The sequence below is a fragment of the Syzygium oleosum genome, unplaced genomic scaffold (genome assembly GCF_021117445.2).
Source record: "Syzygium oleosum isolate NSW1041296 unplaced genomic scaffold, Sole_v2.1 Sole_v2.08, whole genome shotgun sequence".
Taxonomy (NCBI): Eukaryota; Viridiplantae; Streptophyta; class Magnoliopsida; order Myrtales; family Myrtaceae; genus Syzygium; species Syzygium oleosum.
The window spans coordinates 9,248,954-9,256,106 of NW_026607492.1; the positions used below are offsets into that span (position 1 = coordinate 9,248,954).

The following is a 7,153-nucleotide window of genomic DNA, read 5'->3' on the forward strand; positions in this document are numbered from 1 at the left end:
ACGCGACGATAGAAGAGAGAGGAGAGAGAGAGAGTGACTCTGTCACGAGATTCAAATTCAAAATCCCGCGAATATTACTAATTTTTCAGTGTGTATAATTTTCGTTGGGAAATTCGTTGGAAATTTCCAACGAATTTTCCCACGAAAATAGTACACACTGAAAAAATTCCCCGGAAAATTGAAATTCGTTGGAAATTTCCAACGAATTTTCCAACGAATATAAAAAATGCCGAACAAGACCGATTTTTTTGAATTCGTTGGAAATTTCCAACGAAAAAAAATTCGTTGGAAATTTCCAACGAATTTTCCAACGAAAATAGTACACACTGAAAAAATTCCCCGGAAAATTGAAATTCGTCGCAAAATTCGTTGGAAATTTCCAACGAAGTTTGCGACGAAAAATTTTTCGTCGGAAAACTCGTGGCTAAATTTGTTGGAAAAATTACAAAATTTTTGAATTACAAACTTCGTTGGAAAATTACAAACTCGTGGCTAAACTCGTGGCTAAATTTCCAACGAATTTTCCAACGAATATAAAAAATGCAGACTAATATCGGGTTTTTTTGAATTCGTCGCAAAATTCGTTGGAAATTTCCAACGAAAAATTTTTCGTTGGTAATTACCAACGAATTTTGCGACGAAAAATTTTTCGTTGGAAATTTCCAACGAATTTTACTTTTCGTTGGAAAATTTGTCGCAAATTTGCGACGAAAATTTTTTCATTGTAAATTTTCGTGGCAAAAATCCGATTTTTTTGTAGTGGAAGGTTTCGGAAACTTGCAAAGAACCAGAGTTTGTGAGGAAGTACGATGGCACTAGATGTCCCAAAAATCATCTGAAGTACTACTTGGGAAAGATGGCCCGATTCTCAGACAATATTTCACTCCTCATCGACACATTTCAAGATAGTTCGATGGGTCATGCTTTGTCTTGGTTCATCGAACTGGATTTAGAAAAGATTCATGGATGAGAAGACCTCGCTGATGAATTTTTGCAACAATATAAGTTCAACTTTGAGATCGTTCCTATTAGAGAGGACTTAGTACGAGTGGAGAAAAAGAGAATTGAGTCATTTAAGGCCTTTGTCCAAAGATGGAGAGCCATGGCATCACAAGCGAAACCATTGTTAAGCGAAAAGGAAACTATGCAGTTGTTCATAAAGATGCTACCTTGGAATATCTCCAAAAGCTTTATAATACAAGTTGCCTGACATTCTCACACCTCGTGGAGGTTGGCGAGAGTGGAATAGTCAATTCGTAATGGAAGAATACCCGAAGGTGGTGCTAGAAAATTTCCAATGAAGAAAGATATAGAATCTGCTATCGAAGAAGCATTCATTCAAAATCCTCGTGTCGAAGCCACGTTTGGCTCCCTCGCAAAAATCGGTTGTTCTATCTGGAAGTTCATCTTAAAGTTATGAACAAAAAGGGAAAGCACCGCAAAGGCAATTTTCTCCGTTGCCGAGACCATTATCATAGCTTCTGCCCATGCTCCTCGAATAAAGAATGGTAGCCAATGAGGTTCCACGAGATAATCCTCCAAAGTTCATCGAATTCGACATTACAAAAACTTGCAAATACCATTTGGGCGTGAAAGGCCATAGTACCGACAGCTCTTTGATGTTGAAGATCAAGGTCCAAAGTTTGCTCAACAAAGGGACCTTGTCTTTCAACGATGCTGTTTTGAATGCGCAACAAAATCCATTGCCCGATTATACCGAAGGTGTGAACATGGTTGAGACGAATGCAGTTAAGCAAGCCTTTATAGTAGATATACCCAAGCTGCATGAGATCCGGGTAGCTAGACACTATGAAAAAGGCAATGACATCTTAAGAGAAGAAAAGATGGTGTGCATATCCAAGATGATTGACATGGGAATAATCCAGAACATGGGAGAAGATTCGGATACCATGATGATGTCGGCCGTTATTGATCTATCTTCCAAGAATTTAATTTGCGATTTTGAAGAGAAAGAAGTCGAAGTCGTACCCACTAAGACAATAGTTGAGGAAATGGAGGCCATGAAAATCTCAATGTCGATCTTACACCAGAAGTGGTTAAACCTCTACCTGTCAAAGAAGATGAAGAGGTTGTCTCAAACACTAATTCTGAGTGATGTTAGAAGAACCCATTGGGATTACGATTACTACGTTAAATACTCGCTTCCTCCGAGTTTCTTTGTTGATCTTAAAGACATTGTCCCTGATGGATGGGGTGGTATGGAAGACATCCTGGAACATGAAGAAGGGAGGGTAGTTATGATAACTCCTATTGTGATTGACTTGTCCGAAGAAAATGCCTCCTATGAAATCAAGCCGATGGGGATAGAACCTATTGTGATTGACTTGACTGAAGGAAGTGCTTCCTATGAAATCAAGCCAATGGGTGTAGAGTCTGTTGTAATAGACCTATTGGTAAAAGACTTCGAGTCAATTGAAATCTCGAAAGATGACTTCGAGCCTATTGTGATCAAATTACTATCATTGTGAAGGATGAGGAAATAAGTATTGAAGTTACTCCAATGTTTCATCAAAGAGCTAATCCATGGAATTATGGAACGAATGAAATTGACGCCATCACTCGATCGGGTCGTTGTTATGCACCTTGAGAAGGGGTTGAAAAGAAAGCTATTGATGAAGTCTATTTACTCACCACAAAATCGAAGTTTCCGTAAAATGAAGTCTATTTACCAATGATAATGTCCTCGGTAAGACAATCCAAATATAAAAACCAAAAAAGAGATTAAATAAAGTATTCACTCAATAGATAGATATGCGAATAAATTACAAGATAGAAAGAAATATACATGACTTACTCGACTCAAACTTTTTTGCATTCTCAATGCACTCTTCAACATTAATCGGCACACAAATGGTTCTCAACCAATCTTGAGTGCAAATCAAAACTTCCACCACTCTAAGAGTCAAAGAACTTCGAAAGCCGTCAAGCACATGTCCTAATGTACTAAAAGTCGACTTTGAAGCAATGGTAGTCATAGGAATGGATAAAACATCCCGAGCCATCAAAGATAAGATTTATACTTTGACCCAATACTCTTTCACCGTCGCAACCTACCTTTCGCGTTGGTTTTGCAATTTAAATTCGAATTGATTCTAAAGCTTCTATGTAAGGAGTCACCACTAGCCTAATGAGGTCGGCTAGAAACCAAATGAGGCATTGGAGGATACCTCACTTTCTATGCAACAAGAGAACTAGGCATCAGGGATTTGATTACACTAGTCGTCTAACTAGTACTCTTTCGGTATCTAATCTTGACTATTTGCTAACCAAAGTGTCAAGGTAGCCAATCGAAGATCTTAAGGTCCGTCCTAACCAGTCTAAATATGAAAATAACAACCAGTATATTAGAAGTGCGCAATCAAATAAAATCAAATGAAAGAGCGCAAAGAGCGACCTAGCATCTTCTTTAAAAAAAAGCATGCAAAAGCTCTATTGAAAGCCCTAATGGCTCATTTAATTTGAGCACAATTTTTTAATCAAAGATTTTCTCACATTTTAAAAAGGAAACTACTCAAAATCTAAAATCTAAGCCTTATCCTAATTTTTTTTTAGGAAAAATTAATTTTGTTAAAAAAATAAAATAAAATTTTTAATCTGAATATGGGGACTCGGGTTGGATCTCTAGATCTAGGCTGAGTTGGAACCGACCTAGCTTCACCGACCCGAGTCGCCAAGCCCCCTAGCCGGATTGGGCCTGATATGCGAGCCTAGTCTAGCTCAAAATAAAATAAGAAAAAAGGGCAACCCCTAAAAACTAAATGGCAAAAGGACACTATAAGTGCCATAACTTGTGTACGGTGCTCACTTTAGTGCCAAAAGTTTTCGCCGGCTCACTTAAGTGCCAAATTGGAGGAAAAACGATCACTTAAGTGCCAAAAGTTTTTTTTGGATCACTTCAGTGCTAAAATTTTTGAAAAACGATCATTTAAGTGCTAGAGTTTTTGAAAAACAATCACTTAAGTGCCAATCTCCGGTGAGCCACGTCAGCTTCAAAAATTAATAAAAAAAATGCCACGTGGGATTTCCGGCGAAAAATTGTGTACGGCACCGGAGTTGGCACTTAGGTGATCGTTTTTCAAAAAATTTAGCACTTAAGTGATCGTTTTTCAAAAATTTTAGCACTAAAGTGATAAAAAAAAACTTATGGCACCAAAGTGAACACCGTACACAAGTTATGGCACTTGTAGTGTTCTTTTGCCAAAACTAAATATACTATAAACCCAACCCACTAAAAAAAACCCCAGCCCAAAACCATACTAAACCGACCTAAAACAAAACAGGCATGAGAACACAAGCCTGGCTCGACCCGGTTATGGCATGAATGACCCAGCTCGAAGCCCCCTAGCCTTGCGACACCCTTGTCGCAAGAGGGATGTGGCCATAGCAAGAGATGCCACCTGTCTTCACTCGGCTGAGGGTGCGTCGACTCGACCAAGCTAGGCCGAGTGCTCGGCTCCCGCTTGGCCGGTGGTGACACCGTTGGCTAAGAGCACCCCTCGGCTGAACGCAAACAACTACAAAAAACGATGTGGCAATGGGGATGCGTCGAAGCGACCAAACAGCCAACTCCCGGGAATGGCAAACAGTATAGAAACACCACAACATAATGCAACACGTACAGACGATTTGGTTTTAGCCAAAACGAGGAAACAAAAACCGGATCTCATTCAGGCATTTCCATGAATAGTTAAAGCACGCTACAAAAACGAAGATTTTTGGTTCAACCGAGACTCAAACCCGGGTCGGGACTCTCGACATATGACATATAGGAACACGGTAACAAAATACAAGGGCGACGTGGGCCGGAGCTCATGCGAGCCGCACGACCATGAGCTCCAACCCAGCATGCCCAAAACAAGGCAAACTAGAATGCCGGGAAAGGGAAAGAAAAGGCAAGGGCGGCGGCCTATGGCACTCCCTACTCAGCTTGGTGGCGACAAATAGGGGGGCGAGTTCTATAGATTGGACCACGTCCAATCGCCTCGCCTGCCTCCTAGCCGGGATCCTCGAGAAATCCACCGAATTGAACCAACAAAATGGGAAACTCACCGGAAAACTCGAAATCGTGGAAAAAGGGCCAGGGGCTTGGTGGTGCCGACTAAGGGGTAGGTTTGCATTGGTGACGACCAAGCACCGTTCAGCCGAGATAGATTTCGACTCCCACTTCTCTCATTCCCTCCCAGTCTCTCTCTTAGCTCTTGGTCTCCTCTCTCTCCCTCTGCTCTCAGCATCTCTCTGTCTCTCGGTTTTAAGGCTGACTGACAGGCGCGCATGGCTTCTACCACTACCAGCCTGTCGCGGCCAGTATGATCCCGACCAGCGGGTCACGCTGACCTCTACTCCTCTGCTCACGTCCATTCCCTGCAGCCCTTGTGATGGACAGGGAAGAAAAGGGTTTAAAGAAAAGCAGATGGGGCCGGGCCAAGAAAGAAGGCTGGGCCAAAAAGAAAAGGAAAAAAAAGAATAGGCCGGGCCCAAACGTGTTGGAAAATGGGAGGGGCCGAATTAGACCGATCCAATTGAATCGGGTCGAACCAGCCCTAATATTTTTATTTTTAAATTTTTTATTAATTTTTTAATTTTTTTTTTAAGAAAACCTTATTACTATTTGCTATTATATATTTTTTTATATTTTCATAAGGAAAAGACAACCTACTGAACCAACGAAATTAGGCATCAACATCCACCACATCAAAAGGTCAAGATTAAAGGTATCTTCACTTTCAACTTTAAGAAACCGATCAAGTTCATATTTGTTTTCATCAAGCACTATTTTCTTCGGGTAGAGAAAGCTTTTTCGCCAAGTTTGGATATCATACTCATTGTTACCTTCATTGTCATCAGCATTGGAACCACTACTACTAGTACTCACACTTAAACCACCAAAATTTCGTTTACTAGAAGAACCAACAAAGGATTGCTCATAAAATTCATACAAATGCTCCAAGGCAAGCTTCACATTATCATGCGTCTCATCAATTTTCGCTTCATCATCATAAATTTGCCCATAACAGAACTTCACATAATTCAACTTTTTTGTAGGATATAATGCAATCGCAATCAACGCCATCATATTTACTCTATCCAAACTCCCATAATATTTTTCAAACTTCTCTTTCATCTTTATATCCATAGCTTGAAGCTTAGGGTCCAAAGTATTTGCTGCATTATTCAAATATTTATACAAAAGAGCTATCCCCTCAAAATAATCATTTGAAGTAATATATGAACTCTTTGACATCTGTTTGGTGGCATCATAAAATTGTTGTAGAAATTTAGAAGGAATTATGACATTTTCCCAATCTTCATCTTAGGGAGAATCATTGTCAAACTCCCTTAAGAAAGTTAAATCTCTTCTTCCATCCTTTCAAAAGCTTTCATGAACTTTATGACGGTGTCTAACATTAGGTAAGTGGAGTTCCATCTAGTGGCAACATCAAGACAAACCGAACCCTTGTACATAATCCTTTCACTCTCAATACAAGATTGAAATGTTTTAGCTCTTATGGGAGAACTCCTCAGATTCCTAACTATGTTTCGGATACGTGCAATAGAATCGCGCACCTCATTTAATCAATCTCTTACAATCAAGTTTAATAAATGAGTAGTGCACCTCATATGTAAAACATCACCATTCAAGATCAAAAACCTTTCTCTTGAAAATTTTTCCTTCAAATAACCAACGGCCATATCATTGGAACTAGCATTATCCATGGTTATTGTAGACGTCTTATTTTCTATTCCCCACTTATAAATGCATTTCTCCACCATTTTTTCAATCTCCCTACTCTTGTGACTATGCCTCACCACAAACTTGATGATTCTTTTATGCAACTTCTAGTTTTCATCAATAAAATATACAATAAGACATAAATAGTTCAAGTTTTGAATGGAACTCCACATATTAGTCGTGAATGCAATCCTAGAATTAAGCTTATCCTCCTGGAGGATAAGCCTCGGTGTTAAGAAATATTACTTGGTGATAGTAGATGATTATATTATATTTACTTGGGTTATATTCCTTGCACATAAGCATGAAGCATTTTGATATTTCGTGAAATTTGCAAAAAGAGTTCCAAATGAAAAAGGGATATAGCACTACTTTAACAACTGATCATGATTGAATATTTGA

The 7,153-nt window shown here is 39.3% G+C and overlaps 1 long non-coding RNA gene across 1 annotated transcript; it reads right to left on the reverse strand.

Moving 5' to 3' along the window:
- Positions 1-1,431: 1,431 nt before the first annotated feature.
- On the reverse strand, positions 1,432-2,844 carry LOC130138860 (uncharacterized). Its single transcript, XR_008817132.1, has 2 exons — positions 2,148-2,844; positions 1,432-2,069 (listed from the first exon to the last, which is right to left on the reverse strand). It is a non-coding gene; the product is annotated as an uncharacterized LOC130138860 (long non-coding RNA).
- Between the last annotated feature and the right edge of the window lie 4,309 nt (positions 2,845-7,153).